General features: G+C 34.0%; 1 protein-coding gene across 1 annotated transcript in view; it reads left to right on the plus strand.

The window, feature by feature from the left end:
* The window catches only part of LOC149784136 (oxysterol-binding protein-related protein 1-like), a 191990-nt gene that overhangs the window by 79077 nt on the left and 91703 nt on the right, over nucleotides 1–21210 (plus strand). The window lies entirely within an intron of this gene.

Raw genomic sequence — 21210 nt, forward strand, 5'->3', positions numbered from 1 at the left:
GAAAACCCCGGGAAGAACCACCAACCCACGAGAAGCTACTGGCAAGCTTTCTCACATACCCACATTGGCCGAATCCTAGACTCGAACCCACTCAGACAGAGGTGAAATGGCAGTGATCCACTTGGCCACTCGGGGCCCCCCATATTTGTTGGTTCGGCAATGGAAAGATAAAAACAGCTGCAATCCATTGTCACAAAATATATAACGTACATTACCTAAAACATCAGATCTCTAAGTTTCATCAAGTTAGGACAGAATATATTTTAAACATTTTTGCTATTTCAGCAGATATATATAGGTTTTGATCGAATTGTATTCTCAAAAACTGGATATCAGTCATAGGTTATATCATTGTTTTGACTTGCCTTTGATTTGATTATCAAGTATACCCAAATATACCAGTTATTTGCTGGAGGTAGACCCTGGAAGAAGCCCGGTAAGAACTACCAACCACAGGAAATTTTCTCACATACACATATTGGTTGAGCTCATGACTTGAACCCACATGGATAAAGGTGGAATGTCAGTGATATGTAAAGATGACTCCCTTGGACCACTTAGCCATTGGAAATATTTACTTATAATTATTAGATGACCTGTGTCCATTGTGCATTATGTGCCATTTATTAATTGCTTTTATAGACTTCTTCTATGAAAAATCAACACAGTCCTAATTTTGACCAAATTGACCATTCAGGATGGGTCTCCAAATTCGGACAAGTATGTCCACCATTACTAAAAACAGACGTGCCTTAAAAAGGCGTAGATCTCTTCCAAAGCTGCTGAATATGATTTGACCAAATTTAACATATTTTGATTATATTTGACAGAAAGAAATTTAGCTAAATTGTATTTCAGTATTGAATAAAAGATTCAGATGGTGCCATTAAATATGGATGAAAATGCTAAATCATAAAGAAAGCTTGAAAAAATGGATATTTCTTAACATATGTTAGTAACTATAGTAACAGTGTTTTGAGTGTGTTGTGTTTTGTGTGTATTTTGGGGATTTTTAATGTAGCTTTAACAATTTGAGTCATACTGCTATATCATGATGCCTGCAGTGTGGGAGTTTATAGTGATATCAAGCACTGAGGCATTATGCCACAGACATGTATTATCATGTTCCACTCAGGGTCACACTGGATAAAAACGATCTGTAAAAAAACATTTGCTTCTATAAACTACTAGAAGATGATCACGTGACCCCTTGTTTACATTTTAGAAAGACCATATAACCCATGTTTTGGAGAATTAATCTTAGTAGAAGCTTAGCTGTTAAACTGTTAGTTGTATGTTGTGATTGTTTGGAGTTATTTGAGATTACTTGGTTTGAAGTTATTTCAGATTGCATGGATTCAAAAGGATTAATTCTGTTATTTTTCTGGAAAATCCATGTGCTTATGTAATTTTGTGGAACAGGAACAGTTTTTTATTTAAAAAAATTTCAGCTATCAGAAACTGGAGTGATAATTCTTGTTTTTACAAAGTACTGTAGACTTCAACACTACAGATTGCAGCATACGTCATTGTCTTCCATTTTGGATTCTTTGTCAGGATTTGAACATGAAATCAGTAGAACATTTTGTTATTATGACCTTTATTCTTGGATAATTCTCTGATTATTTTTGGATTTGATTTTATAAAACCGTAAGTTCACATCTTTTCACTTTTACAGAATTTTTTCAGGATAATAAATTATTGTATTTTTTCAAAGCTTGTTGTTTTCACTCTTTCTTGTGTTACACGAAATTGGGTAACTCGCCTGGATTATTTTAAATTTTGGATAGAATATTTCAGAAAACGTTTGTTTTTTGTTTTTTGAAATTTGAATTCCCAAGTTTTTCAGATCTTTGTGAAATTGGCAAGCTTTTTCTAAAATGTCATAAAAAGGAGAAATCTTTCTTTCAAATCCGACTCAGGAACAATTAGATCTTTTAAAAAAAACCGATGATTTGATTCAACTTGCCAGAAAATATGATCTTTCTTAAGTAAAGGCTTTCTTAACAAAACAGGAAATAAGAAATACTTTGGTTCAGTATTTGGTAGAAAAGAATATTTTGGATAAAAGTGCTTTGGTTTCAGTCAGTAAGTCTGTATCAGACTCTGACACAAAAATGAAGGAAATATAATTAAAATACAAGATGGAATTGGAGTCGAGGAAGCTGGAGCTTCAGAAAGATAAAGAAGAAAAACATGCAAATGCAGTTGCAATTGGAAAAAGAAAAAGAACAAAGTAAATTGGAGAAAGAGAAAGAAGAAATGAAATTGGAGATGGAAAAATAAAAAATGCAATTAAAGAAAAACAAATGCAGTTACAATATGAGAAAGAGGAGAGAGAGAGAGAGAGAGAGAAAGAGAGAGAGAGAGAGAGAAGAAAGAGAGAAAAAAATGCATTTACAAGCAGAAGAAAAAGAGAAAGAAAGACAAATGCAGTTTCAAAAAGAACAAATGAAATGGAAGAAAGAGAGAAAGAGAGGGAATGCCAATGTAAAATGAAGGAAATAGAAATGGCAAATGAACAGCACATTCATACTTCAAATCCAAATTTAAGTTTTGACCTTGCAAAGAATATTTGATTAGTATAGAAAAAGAAGTAGACAAATAATTTACTCGTTTTGAAAAAGTTGCTGAAAATTTGATATGGCCAAGGGAGCATTGGACTATTACAATGTGTACTCACTGGCAAGGCTAGTGATATTTACAATTCACAGTCAGTTCACAAAAGTTGTAGCTATGATGTGGTTAAAGAATGCATCCTTAGTAGGTATGAGTTAGTCCCTGAAGCTTGTCAGCCAAAATTCAGAAACTTTTGAAAAGAAGTTGGACAAACTCATGTCGAATTTGCTAGAGAAAAAGAGCAATTATTTGATAGATGGTGCTTAGCCAAGAAAGTTGAGTGAGATTATGCAAGTCTCAAACAGCTTGTATTACATGTACTTGAAGATTTCAAAATCTGTGTCCATAGTGACATTAAATCTTATCTTGATGAGCATCAGATTGAAACCTTGGAAACTGCTGCTCATGCTGCTGATGAGTATTCATTAACTCATAAAGTTCCTTTTGTAAACAAGACGTCTACTCAAAGTCTTCTGGCAAAAATGTATTTCAACCTAATACAAGCCCTTTAAAACTAGAACTGGCACAACTTCTAAATATCAAACTTCAGAGAAGCTTGATTCAAGATCCTTGTCTCTTCCTACATATACCTATTGCAAGAAAAAAGCACACATTATTTATGATTGCTACAAATTGAAAAATAGGCATCAGAATCAAGACAGACCTGTTCCAAATGTTCTTATTTCTAAGAGGTCAAGGTCACGGTCATGTATTGAAAGCAATACATTTGTTGGGTCTTATAAACCCCCGTCTGATTTGATTATGGAGAATTATGAACCATTCATATCAATGGGTCCTATTTCACTCTTGGATGATTCGGCCAATCCTATCCCTATTAAAATTTTAAGGGCCACATGATCTTCTCAGAGTCTTTTATTGTCAGGTACTTTGTCTTTTTCTGAGAAGACTTCTTCTAATGAGAGTGTTCTTATTCAGGTAGTAGAGTGCAGCTTTGTTAATGTTCCTCTGCACTGTGTAAATCTGTCATTAGACTTAGTCTCAGGATCCATGACAGTTGGAACAGTCTTTGTTTTACCCATTGAGGGAATTCATTTATTACTAGGCAGTGACCTAGCTGGAGACAAGGTTGTGGTTAATCCATTTGTAACTGATAATCCTTGCTTGGATCAGAAAGTTGATCCAATTGAAAATGAATTCCCTGATGTATTTACAGCTTGTGCAGTTACCAGAGCTATAACAAAGAGCTCTTGAGAATGATCTTTAATAGGAAAATATTCCTTTAGCTGACACAAGTATTGGTCAGGTTTTTGATGAGGTCTCTTTCACTCCTTGTTTGGATCAGTCAGAAGGTATTGATCACAGTGATCCTCTTTTAATGACTCATCCTCTTTATTCTAATCAGGGTGATAAACAACAATTACTTGTCGTTGAACAGGAAAAAGATCCTGAGATCTCATGTTTGTTTCAGAAGGCCATTAGTGAAACTGAAGCTACTGAAGTTCATGTTTGTTATTTCATTATAAATGGAATTTTTATGAGAAAATGGAGACCTCCCAAGGTACCTGCTGATGACGAATGGTCAGTGAACTATCAAATTGTAGTTCAGAAACCTTACAGGCAGGAAATACTTAGTCTGGACCATGAAACTCCATTGGCTGGTCATATAGGGATTAATAAAACTTATCACAAGATCTTAACTCACTTCTGTTGGCCAAAAATAAAGAGTGATGTTGGTAAATACTGTAGGTCTTGTCATACCTGTTAAATGGAATAAAAACCCAACCAGAAGATACCCAAGGCTCATCTACAACCTATTCCTGCCTTTGATGAACCATTCAGTAGAATAATGGTAGACTGTATTGGTCCCTTACCTAAGAATAAGTCAAGTAACCAATACCTGTTGACCATTATGTGTGCATCAAGAGGCAGTTCCCTTGAGGAATATAAAATCTAGAAAAAATTGTAAAATTGTAAAAGCTTGGCCTTTCCAAATTTATCCAACTGGGTCAGTGGTCAAATTTTAGGTCTGGAACTTTCCAGCCTATTATGCTTGAATTTGGCATTCAGCAATTCAAATAAAAAGTGATATTACTGTTTGACAGAACTACAATGGAGAGAACTTTTGAGTTTCGTAATAATGGAGTTCTGTCTCTCTTGCTCATTCTTCAAATATTTCTTCAGTTTAGATATTATGGCCCTTACAAGGTTAAGAAGAAAATGAATGAGTTAAATATTAATAGTGCTCCTGGGATCTAAACAAATGAAAGTAATACCAGTATATTGAAAGACATAGCCAGGTTAAACATGCAATTACTTTAGTTGTACCTGTTCCACTCAGTAAAGAATTAAATATAGGAATATCATCTACTGACATTGGAGTGACAAATCTTTTGAATTCAAAAATTATGAAAGATCTGGACCAGAAACCTTCACATTTGCAAGAGGAAGTAAGAAATGAACTTAAACAGTTATTATTTAAATATGAGCACTTATTTCCAGACAGTCCTACAAGGACAAACAAAATTTTCCATGACAATGAAATTGTACATTCCAAACCTGTCAAACAACACCCATACAGGATGGACCCTCTCAAACAGGAATGCTTGAAAAAAGAAATTCAATATTTGTTGAAGAATGATTTTATAGAGCCCAGTAAAAGTGACTGGAGTTTACCATGCATATTTGTTCCAAAACCAGATAAAACTTTTGTATGTGTTCTGATTATAGGAAGGTGAAAAGAATGCTTTATGTATAAATCTTTCTTTTTCTTTATGGGGGAAGTGTTATTTATATTTGATTTAATTATATCTGATTTAATATACAGTATATTTATTTCAATTTAATTGTCAGTTTTAATTTTTTTATTTTTCATTACAGTTTATAAACACCAGGTGTTGATTTAAATCCTTTTTCAAAGCTTGTTGTTTTCACTGTTTCTTGTGTTACTGTTTGTTCAAGTGACACAATATTGGTCATCAGTGTTTTTAAGAAATTTCTAAAGATAGCATCTTACTGATGCATATTTCAGCTGTTCTTGAATTTGTTTATTAGGATGATTCCAAAAGCAGTTCCATAAGTTACTTGCAAGACAATGGATGTAAGCATATAAAATATTGCATATAAGAGACAATGTTTTGTGAAAGGAAGGCACAGTTCAGAAGACAGTTTAATATCTTAGCTGACAATATTTTGATTTTGTTTCTGTCCATCTTATCCAGTGTATCATTGAAAGCAAATCATCAACATTCCATTACAAAATACTGGATTACATCTTAAAAACAAAATACAATACCTGTATAGGTACAAGGAACTGAAATTAGTTAATTTGTTCATTAATTAATTAATAATTGATTAATTGATTCCTTTTAAAGCACATTTTTATTTATGAAATATTTTTGGAATGCAATCCAATTTGGTTTATTATTTAATTGTTGTGAGCATTATCTTAATATTAAGAAAGATGTTGTTGTTATGGGTTTGATGTCATTTATCAGCATATGATATACATGGCAGGCAGTATATGGGTGAAGCTAGAACCCGGGAGAACCGTGGGATGAATCAGCGATCCACAGTAAGCTACTAGCAATCTTTCTCACAATCTTTTGGTTGAGCTACATGGACATATGGAAAATTTCTGTGATTTGTAAAGGCAAGTGCCTTAGCCCACCTGGCCACCTGAGGTTTCAAAAAATATATTGTTAAAGACATCAAAATGGAAAATCAGAGATTCTAACAGCACGCATATTATTAAATTCAGCATGTGACCATTGTTTTATGGATATTAAGGGAGTAACCAATTAATTGGCATGGTTTGGGCAGGCCTTTGACTTTGTTCAACAATTATTGTTTCCCTCCCCTCCCCCTGCCCCATAGGTTTGAAAAAAAACTCCAAATATTCTTGATCCGGTATGCAGAAAAAAATTAATTGTATCCATTATATTAGTTGACAAATTATGTTTAGGAAAATAAAAAAATATGACCTGATTCTAATGAAAATCCAAGGCCCTTGCCCCAAGAATTTAGTGGCTGGTCTTGAAGAGTTATACAACTTGCAAAATTGCAGACCAAGATTTAGGATAACAGAACAAGATTTAGAACTGCTAGCCATTTGTCATGAAATTTATATCATTTCGTTTATTTTATTCGGGATTTGGGATTTTGATTTGTAATTAATGTATTTTATTTTATTTGCATAGAATTATTATCAAGGGAAATATATTAACACGAATTATATCGAGATCTAGTTGTATTCCGGGTGCATGATCCTTTCATCCGCGAGTATTGCACTAACCGGAACTTGATGGCTCCTCCCGATTATTCAGATGCATGGCAAGCATCATCGTGATTGAATGTGTCATTAACTTAACGCGCCTACTGGATAATTTAAAGAATAAACCCAGTTCCATTCATCAGAGGATATGTTGTTTCGAAGATGCTGACGTAAATTTCAAGTGTCACTATCGATCGATACGCTGTTAAATACAGGGATTCGATTTTGCTGTTTGAAGTCAAGAAGGTTAACTGTTCTCTGTATGTGATGATGTATCAACCACGATGGCTTAATTCTCACGGAAAAGACCTTATCTGAGTTGAAATAAACCGTTCGTATTCCATAAATTTGTGATTATGCGTGGGATTTTGATTTTACTGAATCATTGATGATGGCACATAAGGCAGAAAAAGACCAGGAGCGAGATGAGCTGCCAAATAGGATTTTGAATTACAGGTAAATCAGGTGTAAATGTAATCGATCACACACAACCTGACCGTCATGGATGGTTGGCCGTCTTATTTCTGGTTTCAACCAGTGCATCCTTTCTTCATTTACCTACTTTTCGTTACCAGACAACAGTCAATACACAAAATGATATACACATGTATATGGTGAAAGTTAATTCAGCAGTTTTTTATCAGCCTGATATTTCTGATGTTTTAAGGTATATCTGTCTTAGAGTACTTGTAAACTATATATGTTGGTTAGGACTGGATCTACATATGAATATTTGTGGTGTTTTAATTTAAGATGGAAAATTTTAAAGAACTTTCCAGTCATCAAAACTTGTTAAATATAATAAAATGACTCTAATTTTAACCCGGATCGAAGAACTTTATCTTTTTGTTGATTCCGATCAAACATTGCAGATTTCAAGATTGACTAGTAAAACAATATGTACTTTCTATGTCTTGAAAACTTAGATGCCAAGGTCAGTTTAGGATTCATGGATATGGGGTACAATAAAAAATCATGATCTATTTGATGGATTTTGAATTAATTGTTGCATTGTTTTTTACAGTCAGTAAAATAGCTCCAATGTAATGTGGTTCTGGCTTTAACTAAAATTTGTTTATGTCTAATGGCCCTTGATATTTTTGTGGGAAAGGGCCATGTCCGGTTTTTATGAGTCAATATTTTTGCATGGTTTCTATTTGTGTAAAAATATTGTACTTTTTTGTTTGTTGTACATTAATTTCACACAATGTATTTTATGATATTGCATGCATATAAATTAACAAGATAACCATTTATACATTTCAGTCAGTTCTTTATCTGAATTTTTCTCCACATTCATTTTAAGGTTGTGATGGCCTGCTTGTGAAAACTAGATCAGTTTTAATGTAGATATCAAAACAAGCTTCTCGATCTCTTAATATTGATTTAAATTTGCTCATTTGCTTCTTTACTCTTGTGCTAGTGAGTTTGCTCTGGTCATTTCCAGGGTGACTTAGTGCAGAAATTTCTCCCATATGCTGAAAATGTTGGTAATTTTCTGAATATAGGAAGAATTTAAGGAAGAAATAAAGGTAGGCTTGAAAATGTAATGCGTAATAATAGTACATATGAGTGTGACCCCTTCAGTCACACTTCCCAGAACAGGCTTTGTCATTTCTTGATGTTGATGGGTTCTGTTTCCTTGTTTAGGCTGTTTTGATTAGTGTCAGTCTTTAATAGCAATTCAAAAAAGATATACAAGGTAAATAATCTAACTATATTACCTTTGCAATAGATGTTTCATGAAGATGCTGGTAGTTTTTTTACAAACTCACCCAAATTAGAATAAAAAAGAGACCTTTGGGGGTGCAGCTAGACTGGCTACCATTTCACTGAATTAATATTTAAAAAATTAATGAGTGTCACTTAATGCACATATTTCTTTGACGTGATATTTTTAATAGCACCTACATCACTGCATCTTTATCCTGCTTGGGATGATACAAAAAGTTGAGAAAAGTTTAAGCATAAGGTAAAAAAAAAATGGTATGTTTTCTGGAAATCGCATTGTTATTTTTTAAAATTTATTTTTGCTTGTATTTTAAATAGATTGAACCATATGCCAGTAATTGAATATATATATATATATATATATATATATATATATATATATATATATATATGCAAATAATACATGCAGATATATACATATCGAAGTAAAAACAACATTTTGAATGTATATATAGTTTGAAGAACAAAGACAGATGAATAGTGATTTTGGAATAGCTACTCTTTTTTGAGAGAGAGAGATTATATTAAAGACATTGAACTGAAATATTAAACTTAACCAAGAACATAAAAGGTAACTTTTAATGTTTTAATAGTCAAGTTTTCTTTCTTTGGGCCCAGATATGCTAGAAGACTTACATCTTCAACTACATCAGCAGTTAGGCAAAAGAAACAAATTTTCTGGTTGTATTGAGTAGGCATGATGTCTTTTTTTATTGATTATAAATATGACATCTTTTTAATTTTTTTTTTGTTTTCTTCTTACTGTGCAGGATAAAAGTACTAGTTTTGGCAGTGAGAAACATGGAAGGTTAGCAGACATGAAACATATTTTTTGGTTTGTCTTATAAAGCCTATACTTTGGTAATGATATATTTATGCTCAAAATTTTCAGCCTAAAATGATAAGTTAACCAACCCATACATAAACATGGTCACATTTTAGAGTGGATTCTTTATAGGTCTAATAATAATATTCTGAAGTCTTCATTCGTGTCCCACAAACTTGCATCTGATCACCTCTGCATCATATGCCATCTCACCATATGTCTCTAACCCTCCATCACTGTTTGCTTCTAAGAGAAACCTCCATACAATAAATTGAACTCAACTAATCCATGACATCCTAGCAAACCTGACATCTTCATTTTGTTTTAAGGGAGGTTACGGGTTCAAACCCTGGCAGAATCATACCATATATTTATTTTCAAAAAATGGTACTTCCAGCTGTCTAGCATGGAGTTCAGTATTAAGTTGTTTATTGTTAGGACTGGTTGGCCTGTTGTCAAGATGTGACTGTGGGACATCATGCTACATGACTGCGGCCTGATGCCCCCCCCCCCCCAGTGCTAGACCTGACTATGAAATGCCACACTGCAGATATTGTAGCAATATGACTCATATTGATAAAGCTACATTATTTTTTTTAAAAAACACAACAAAAGCAACACTCATTTTGTTTTGTAATTTCATTGAGATTGTTTTCATAATCTTTCATTGTGTACATTTTTGTTTGTTATCTAATATTGTAATGTGCTTAGAGCAATATCAAGATTAACATTGTACTAAGTCCACATTATTACTATTTATTATGCAGTCCACAGTCATGATCATAATAAATACTGAGATCATTACATCTGATAGTAATCCATAAACCACTGATACTGACAGTGACATACGGTGCCCAGAAAGAAAGCATATACATATAGTTAAGTGGCAAATAAAGCATGCCCTGCAGGGCATTCTTATGATCAAAATACACTTGCCCTGCAGGGCATGTTTAGGAACAGATGTACTTGCCTGATGAGCCATTCTGCTACAAGATTAAAAAGAAGATAGCAAACATTTATTTCTTGCAACTCCCTGTATAATATTCCTGGTTATGCACTGCAAGCAAGAAAATAGAGTCCATAGTCTTGTATTTAAAAGATAAATGATTTTGTTTGGATGATCTAATTAGGTTGAAAGTACTTGGACTGGTTTAACATTGTTTTGATGTTTATATTTACTACCCTGTTATTAGAGTTTATTGAGAAATTATTGGCCAGAAATATTCCAGCATGTTGCTATATTAAAAGTACCATGTATATGATATTACCCTAATAGGGATCACTATCATGTTTATAACCAATCAGTACAACATGTTTGATTTAATTGCAGATCAACACATTTTGGTTTCTCATTAAAATGCCATATTTAATATTAAAGACTAATGTGAATTCAATTTTCAGCCTGATTTTTTTGATACAGTGAAACATATTTACTTTGTGATGGATGTCTAAATACAATCAGGGCTTGACAAATCTAAAAGAATCCGCTTGCCAAGGTCAGACAAGTTCCAAAATCATTTCCTTACTAAGAGTAAGATCATGGGCCAACTCATGTGATAGAAGTAAAATGGTTGATGGGGTCAACAACCTAAATGTGACTGCTTTACAGTTCATTACTGACCCTTCTGTAGCTGTTTCTTTGTATGTCCAGATTGAGATCAGTTGGATCTCACAGTGGTAAGTGTTTACCAGTATTGAAGAGACATGGGTGGGTTGGGATGAATTGGGTGGATGAGCTTGAACAAAAGAAATGGAAAACAAACTATCTGTGAAAAAAAGTTATGAAATCCTTTTCAGTCAAGAGGAACACCTGACTTATCTTAGCCAAAATGGTTTCTGAAGACAGGTGGTCTCTTTTGACAAGACCCAACACTGTAATTAATAAATCTTTTTTGAGAACCGTGTCTTGCAAGACAGGTGATCTTGTAGCAGTGGTCTTTCATGACAGTCTGTGCTATAATGTCATCTACATGGTGTTACTTTTACAGGAAAGTCTTGGACTGTTTGAAGGGAATATAGTTTATTTAACAAAGTTTGACCATGTTTTAGGGATGTGACATTGTTTTACGATTATATATGCAGAATCTTAACATTTTTACCTTTTTGATCATAAGGTATATCATAATTACAATTATTTAAAAGGTTTTATCTTCCAATTTGACAATTCATTATACTGCTCCAGTGGCCTATTGGTTAGAGCGTCTGCCTTGCAAGAGGTAGTGATTTCAGTCCTCAGCCAAGTCATACCAAAGACTTAATGAAAATGGTACTTACAGCTGCCTTGCTTGGCACTCAGCATTAAGAGGTTAGTGTTACGACTGGGATATCATGCTACATGTCTTCGGTATGATGCCCCAATGCTAGACATCACTATGAACTGTCACACTGCAAACATCATAGCGACATGACTGAAAAATTGTTAAAGCTACATTAAAATTCCAAATCACACACACACACACACGCACACACAATTCATTATATTTCAGAAGTTAAAACTTTTTATATTAGCATGATATAGCTATTTCATGTGCTGTTAAACACTATTATTACTACGATCACTTTTACTAGCTATGTATAAGAGTACAAATCTTTTAAAAGTTGAATATGATTTCCCCCAGTTATCATCTGTATTGTGCAACATACATCGTAGATCGTTATCTGCTAGTGCATGCACTGCATGGTACAACAGAAGGTCCAGATTGATGGGGTTGGCTATGAAATAAAAACGAGATAAATGTTTGTGATAAGGACATGTAGATAGTTCTGTTTCACTTGACCAAAGTACACACTTTTCAGTAGCAGCAGGCATAGTCCATTTCATAGCAATTTATGATATCTTTAATGTACCTATTTACACATGGCTCAGTTCACAGTATTTTGCAAATTTTCATGTGATAGAATGATTTGGGTCTTACTGACCCACATTGGAGGAGGATCTGAAGTCATTACACTGACCAAGTACACTGAACCTGCTGTTAAGGTCATTGACTTATCATATGACCAGTAATGGGGGGGGGGAATTAGGCACTTTTTTTTGTTGTTGAGAAAAATGGGTGGCTCTCATGTAGGATATTATCTGGGGGTAAAAGAAAAGAAATCATTCTCTGATTATAGTAATGGGGACATTTTTTATCTTTGGGTAAAAGAAAAGAACCCTTTTTCTGATTATATAGTAATGGGAGCATTTTTTAACTTGGGGTAAAAGAAAAGAAATCTTTCTCTAATTATAGTAATGAAAACATTTTTTATCTTGGGTAAAAGAAATGAAAATCCAACTCAAAAGAAATTTTCCCAATATTAAAATGGTTGGTCTGTAATGCCTCCCAAGATATGTTTCCTAATGCACTGGTTTTAAATACAGGGTAAGAAGGTACACACACGCACACACACATATATAATGATTAGTCCACCTGTATATAAATATAATGTACTAAGCACTTCAAGACACAGTACAAATTGTATGAAAAAATGGGAACCAGTCTGAAAGTGGGTGAATTTTAAATATACATGTAGTATATATGGTTATTTTTTTATTGATGGAATTTCAGACTTTTAACTCTTGAGTTTGGAACACTCATTGTTGAAGTTAAGACCTGACTCTTTTGTGCGGAATTGAAAGCACTTGTTTTAAACACATACATGTCCAGACTTGGCCATGGCTCATATCCTTTTCTCTACACAGAAGCTGTCATCCAAGATGCATCTATATTGATAAATATAGGTCTGATCATGAGCACTCAGAAATGTAAAGTTATAGAATTTTTAATATCATTGTGTTTGCATAGGTTTACTGCACTAGGCAATACTTGCTCAGTTATGTGCACAAATCGGTTTTGGATGTTTTTTTTTTAAGCAAAAAAATTATCGGGGAGGGGGGAGTGCTAGAGTTAGTAATGAAAAACGGATGGTCAGCATACTGAAAACACATTTTTTTGGCCTAAAAGCCAAAACAACTAGTGGACAGTATACACTTTAAAGTACACTAAATCAGACCATCTAATACATATATATTTTATAAAATTCAGGTTTTCTTAACTGGACACTCTGTAACAGACAGAATGGACATCTTTTAGTGTAATTTTATTTCATGTAGTGTCTAATTCCAGTGCTTCTGTACATAGCTGTAATTTGACCTTTCTCACACCTGACCTATTCAAGATCAAAGAAATATTTACAGGCCTGTTGCATACCTCAGATTTTTTGGTTACAAGGTGGGTGTTTACCTCACAGTAGTCTTAGAAACAGCTCACAGAACATAGACATGCATTCCATTCATGTTTTTTTTTAATATATAGGATTAGACCCATTTTAACACCATTAGAACAGGTTCAGGTGTGGCACAGGTTGATGCACATATACCACAAGCTGGAGAATGATTTCTTAGTGATGTTAGGATTTGGGTTACCATGAAGCCCACACACTGACTGCCTCTTTTTATATACTTATGCATACGTAATATATATACTTGAATACAAGTCGAGCTCAACTGCAGACAGCATTATGCACTGGCAGATCTAGGTTTATGCACTTCAGTAGAATAGATGATATAGACCCTGATATGTGATGGCAGATCAGAGTTTGTGTTGTATGTATTTGGGCTTGAATTGTAGGTGAGTATACATCTATATATGTACATTCTTCTAACCTGTAGAACTGGATTGTAAGGCATGCCGTTTTGCATTCATCTGAATGTTGAGGTACATATAGCACAGAAAGTTCTTTTTTTTTCACCAGTGTCATTGATTGTTGTAAGTCAGCGTGTATGGTGCATTTTGTAAACTCAATAGAATGGATTTATGAGAAATCTATTTGCTTTTTTTATGCGTGTATCCATGAAAACCTCAGAAGGAATTGGTTTTTTACATGTATGCTAGCAATTATAAGCAGTATGATGGTACTATATATACTCACTTATAAGTCGAGTCAAACTGCAAAACAACAAAGATCCTGATTTGCTGTAGTCTAATGCACCTGCATATTGGGGTCTGTAATGATTACTCCTACTAACAAACTGCACAGATGCAGATTGGCTGGTGCATTATGTGCCAAAAGATCTGGGTCTGTGCAGTTTGCAGTTGGATTTGTCTTATCAGTGAATATATATGGTATATGCACCACTTGTAACCCAAAGGAACAGATTTATAAGGCATGATGTTTGTGTTTATTTCTGACGCACATAGCATAGGAAGATTTGCTTTGTTCACTAGTATGTCACCAAGTGTTATAAACTTAATCTATGCTATCTTAATATTAAACTTGTCTGCAAAAACAACATGATCCTTTTCCCAAATATCCAAAGAAAATTAATATCTCCATGGTTCTTTCATTGGTAGGCAGATTTGGGCTTGCTAAACTTGGTTGCATTATAGAGACTCTATTCTAGTCTTGGTTGCATTATAATAAGAGACTCATGTCTATTCTAGGTTTCATTATATAGACTATGTGCTAGTCTAGGTTACATTATAGAGAATGGGTTAGTCTAGGTTGCATTATAGAGACCATGGACTTAGTCTAGGTTGCATTGTAGAGACTCTGGGATAGTCTAGGTTGCATTGTAGAGACTCGGGGATAGTCTAGGTTGCATGATTTGAGACTGGACTAATCTAGATTGCATTATAGAGACTGCTAGTCTAGGTTGCATTATAGAGACTATGGGCTAGTCTAGGCTGCATTATAAAGACTAGGCTTGTCTAGGTTGCATTATAGAGACTATGGGCTTGTCTAGGTTGCATTGTAGAGACTGGTTTAGTCTAGGTTGCATTATAGACTCTAGGCTTGGCTATGTTGCATTATAGAGACTCTGGGTGAGGCTATGTTGCATTATAGAGACTCTGAGTGAGGCTATGTTGCATTATAGAGACTCTGAGTGAGGCTTTGCTGCATTATAGAGACTCTGGGCTAGTCTAGGTTGCATTACAGAGACTCTGGACTTGGCTATGTTGCATTATAGAGACTCTGGGTGAGGCAAGGTTGCGATATAGAGACTCGGGGCCAGTAGGAGGATGAATATCTGATTGGCCAGAGAAACTCTTGGCTATAATTAAGTTATATCAGAGTTTGGAAGCTCTACCTCCATTGCAAGCTAGCCAGTACAGCACAGTGTACTTTCACCTAGCAGGGGTCGGTAAAACTATGGGTGGTCTAAGTGATTAATTGTGGTAAAATTAGTTCTACTCATGCATAATTATTTCTGAGTGAAATTATAAAAAGGTCATATTCCAATAGGAAATATAGCAATTTCAATGAAATATCAAATAAAGAAACACTGGAATGAAATTAACCATAATTCATCAAATAAATACTATTCCAAGTCTTTAATACACCACTCCCTCGATAACTTATGCCCTGATAACTCGCGAACCCGCTTATAACGCAGTGTCAGGCGTGGATCCCATTTTTTAAACCCGAAAATGCCCCAAAACTTTATCCCTATTTGTTGAACTTGAAGAAAATCGCGATCAAAATTGGTAACAGAAGCTTTGATGTATCGCTCGTTTTATCATTGAAAACTGTAGATAGGACCTGGAAATTTTAAACAACACTATGAAATATCAAATTTAAAAATAGTTCATACAATTTTTAACATTTTCTTTCTAAACGATATTCCTAGTACACCGTAATTAACGATATGTAAGGAAATTTCGATCAATGAAAATGTCAATTATGTCGAGTGGAGGCAGTACTTTAATAAATAAATACAAATTAAATAATTTTTATCAGTTGAAATTTGTGTTCTAGTTCCATCTTTTAGTTCCTTTTGAGTGTGATCATCATAAATGCAATGTGTCCTCTTGTAATTAAGCGTAAAATGTGTCAATCTACTTTAACAGCTATGTCCACGTGCATTTCTCTGAGAACCTAATTAAGTGCCGACCGTGTTTTAATAACTGACTTGCGGAAGTATTTGTTGTATTGTTGCACTGAATTAAAAGCTGGCCTCATTTGTATAATATCACGTTAATAATGTCTTTTGAATTAAAAAAGGAGGTGGAATAAAAGATGAGTTAATAGGCACAAAAATAGGACTAACTTAAAATCTAGCAGCTGCGGTCGTATGTCGGGTGAACTCACTTCATTTGATCAATCGAACACTGTAATAAACGTTATTGTGTATGTAACAGAAACTACCTTAAATTAACCGACTCTTTCATAACTGTGATCAACGATAACAAGGCAGCCAAGCGAAAAACGAATACGTCGTAAAATGTAGAGCTTGATTTCACAGATACGGACCATTGTGGGCAAGCGAGTTTCAGAGAATTCTTGAACTGGCATTTAGAGATATCCCAGGGATGACAAGAATTTTCAGTATTACTTCCATTGAAATCATGAATTAACAATGTTATTATTGAACAATAAAAAATTGAGTTTCTATGTAGACGTGTCACGAAATAAATGTCTCGTGTTTTTGATGAAAAAAAAAAGGAATCTTGTTTGGTGGTTATCAACAGTTAGTCTAGTTCCCAAATTATGGACTACCGATTTGGCAAGATACTATTAAATACCAGTAAGGGAACCAGGCTCATCAAGAAAACAAAAAGCAGTGACGTAATACACAGATTTTTCGCGTACATGTGATAGTTGTTCATACCAATTGAGACGATCTTTCATATGTTGGATATTTTGAAAAAAAATGTTATTTAAACAGCATAACGAACAACTTCATTAGAAAAAGCGCATTATTAAAAATTATTATCGACGTGATTGTTAAATAAGAATTCAGTCATTAAACAGCCCAGTTCCCTAACGCCGCTCCCCCACAAGCAATTTTTTTTCAATTTTTGTAGGTCCTTCGGTAACTCGCACCTCGCTTATAGTGTGGTCTATGTTTGTGGATTCCGTTGTGCGCTAGTTATCGAGGGAGAGGTGTACTCTGAACTGTCTTCAAAAATCGACGATTTCAAACACGAATCGGTCTATTGCCATTTCTACCATAGTTGTGAAAAGTTTAACTGAGATTTCTCAAAATTCTTGAAGCCTTCAGGCGCCTAATCTGTTGCACAAATTCACTCATTTCCTACAGTGTAATAAATTTCAGTACAACTGAGGGAAATGAGTGTGTCTGAAACGGGTCATGCATTACATTACAGCACGATATGCATCTTTATAGGCTTGAATCACCTTTTCAGGCCAGTTATCCAATCCTTATCTACTGATGAAAGATCCAGTTTTGAAACATTACGTCCAGGATTGAAATATAATTCAACTTATCGGGAATCCTTAGACACAAAGTCATTCATGTCAATATTAATCTTAGGAAATGCGCAGAATGAATTTCTGGTTCACTCAGCTGGCTGGATAGCATGTTATGCTCTTCATCACTGGCTTAGACATTTCCATAATTTGTTGTTTGTGACAGTTGAATATGTTCTTTAGCTTAGGCACTTTCCACTGCTGAAAACGATGCTAACTGACAGTGTATGAATAAATCGTGTAGTACCTGATGCAGAACTTTGGCACTTAAAGTAAGCATTGGAAGAAACGGCATGGGAAAGTCACGCACAGACTGGCAGAGATTGACATCAGAAGAAGCTGATGGGTAGAGTTTTAGTATGAACGAAAACTGTATTATAACCCATAAAGAGAATTGCGATCACGCCTTATCCAGTTTAATTGGACTCGAGGATTACACACAGTGATAGGGTTAAATTGGTTAATACTTGTGCTTTGTTCACTGTACATAACTTGTAGTAATTGCCTCAAAATTAAAAGTACATGGCAAAGTCTGTTAGAAAAAATTGTACAGTGTTGTAAATATGCATGTTAAAATTTGTAAAAGTGGAATTTTTTGTGTGCTGGATGCAAGAAGCTAAGAAGACAACAGGTGTAAGACTGTTTTCAATATGGATTAAGTCCATTGCATGTCTTAGGTGAAACAGGTTTGAATTTAGGGAAAAGTAATTGTACAAATACTGTTATGTAGTCAGGCAATTTTCTGTTGTACTGTAATCGGTGGCAGGGAGCCTGGTATGGAAATGTCTGGGAAATTCAAGACGTACAGTACACTATCGAGATTCTTCCATAATGAGCGCATGCATCTGGGTATATGCCAACAGCAGCTACTACACATGCATGTCACTATACATGATGCTTATTGTACATCAGTTGCATTGAACCTTGAGGTTACCAGCCATTCCATTGGTAAATTATGGGCACAGAATTATTGCAACTTATGGTAAATTTGAGGCAATTAGTCTCCATACTATTGATTTGGGTAAATTCTGGGCAATGAATTGCCTTGCCATTCATCAGGCAAATTATAGGCAGTGAATGACTGTGATGTTCATTTAGTAAATTATGGGCACTGAATGGCCTTGCCATCAATTTGGTAAATTATGGGTGCTGAATCAACATGGCATTTATTTGGTGAATGAGGGGCAGACTGCTTACACTTAGGGCATGTGAATAGTTACACTAATCTTGTATACCCTTGATGTGGAGGAAACTCATTATTCTGACACAAACATAAAAATAGCTGTTTATCACATAAAATTCATTAGAATTTACTTGTAGCAAGGGAACCAATGTCATGAAAATATATGTAGTCACACATGAAAGAAAATATAGAAATCTGAAGTACATTTACTCACAACTATTATGCTGCAATTATGATAAACTTACAATATATATTTCTTTTTTTGGTGCTCTTTTATGATGCAACAATGCAAAATGTAATGTCCCGTTTGATTTTTTGACTCTTTCAAGCTACAGATATGCTGAATTAACACTATTTAATTTTGTTACTCTTCTAAGCAGTCTTGGGTTCAATTACTTTTGTCAAATACAGTTATGATGTAATTGCAGATGTCAATTTCAGTTTCAGGTACTCAAAGTTATGACACTTCAATTACAGTTACATCATATCGGTGATGTTCAATTACAATTACAAATGCAGTGTAATTGTAATTAATTACATAATTACACCATTTACATTGTAATTGAAGCCAAATCTGCTTTTAAGTTGCAAATATGCAAAATTAAAAGTATTTAATTTTTTTAAAAACCCTTTTAACCAACAAATATTCTAATTAGCATTTCATATTTTTTTGTTTAAACCACAAATATGCAAAATTACCAGGATTTCATTTTTTGCATCTTCTATGATGCTGCGATTTTTAAATTTACAATAATGTTATCTTTGAATGTTCTGATAAAGGTCCAGAATCTATTTCTTTCATTAACTGGCATTAATCCCAGGTAATCCTAAAAGTTCTATCATAATCCAAAAGTATAGAGTATTCCAAAATGAATTCAAGCGGTGTTCCAAAGAAATCTGATCTTGAATGTGCTGATGCACCAGTAGCTTGGACTCTTGTTGATGTGCTAATAGCCCTCAGTGTATCTCAATGATGTAATCCAAAATGTCGCAAGATGAATTCACAATCATTGAAAAATATTGCTTTAGTCAGAAAATATTAATTACCTTGTAAATTTAGAGAATAAGTTAAATAAGTAAATCCTCTCTAATTAAAACTAAGCATAACTAAAATAATCATTCCACTTTGAATGTTAGGATAGGAATAGTGAATTTCTATTTACTTCTCTCTTATATAAAAGCCTGAGTCACAATATGAGGACCAGGATGAGGGTCAAAAGTTAATGTCTAGAACATTCTAAGATGTCAACAATATCAGGTCTATTACTGAAATTTTAATAAACAGCACAATTCAAATATCCTGAACTAAAATCTAAGTAAACATGTTTACCACAAATGATAATAATAATATGTTATCTACAGTCATAGACACAAATTAGTTATATAATGTTATTTGTATAAAAAAAACCCACCCCTCCCCCAAAAAGACAGAAAACATTAGTCAGGTAGGCCCAGACTCTAACCTTTGATCATGGACAAAGTTAATAAATACAGATTAAATATACATAATACCTTGATCAAACTTTGGGGATGGCATGTACTTTGAGGAGGGAATTCTATAAATTTGGGTCAACATCACTGACAGAAAAGAAATGGTTTCCATACATTAACTACAGCAGACATGTACCTTTGTGTTTTGATGCTTGGAATTTGAGGCACATTTCTGATGCATGGGAATTCCAGCCTATTCTTTTTTTATGATACATGTACATATTGAGTTTTGCCAGCATCAGCCTTAATTACCCTCGAGTCTCCTCTGGCATAAAAAATTTACTGTATCTGCAAGTGATTGACAACTGCTAGACTACGCTTCATACCATTTAAGCTGTCAATAATATTTCACCTATATAAAATCAATATGAAACTTGAGGAATTAATGGGTCACTAATGGTGAACTTAGGTGTGCATAATTTAATCAAGGTCAGATGAAGTTCAGATTATCTTTGATGTTTATAATAATTTAGGAAGAGGGAATCAATTGTGACTTGGTTGTTTGAACTTGGGATCAGATATCACCATTTGTTTGACTGCCCATCAAGTTATAATCAGTGAGACAAAAGCATAGAGAACATGGAGGTTTGTGAAGCTAATTGTCAGAGGTAAGTGGAGAGACACAAATTATGTTTATTGGTGATTAATTAGCTTCAGTCTGCAAAATGTGTGAACATTTGGGTGTTTTAATTAATGTATCATTTTAGTAATAATTTACCAGACATTACACTTAATGATTTATTTCATGCTCAAGACTGAATAACTAGATGGAACATTTTAGTTATTTTAGATAAAAAAATTTTGTGAACTGATAAATCACATGGGGTTAAAGAAGTAAATTTTCTATATTTCCTCAGACTCAAAAGGTACCTGTCAGTGATGATCATTTTGATCCTCTGATTCCAAAGAAACAAACTTATTAACTATTCTGAAAAG

The sequence above is a fragment of the Sinohyriopsis cumingii genome, chromosome 14 (genome assembly GCF_028554795.1).
Source record: "Sinohyriopsis cumingii isolate HCF-2022 chromosome 14, ASM2855479v2, whole genome shotgun sequence".
NCBI classification, from domain to species: Eukaryota; Metazoa; Mollusca; class Bivalvia; order Unionida; family Unionidae; genus Sinohyriopsis; species Sinohyriopsis cumingii.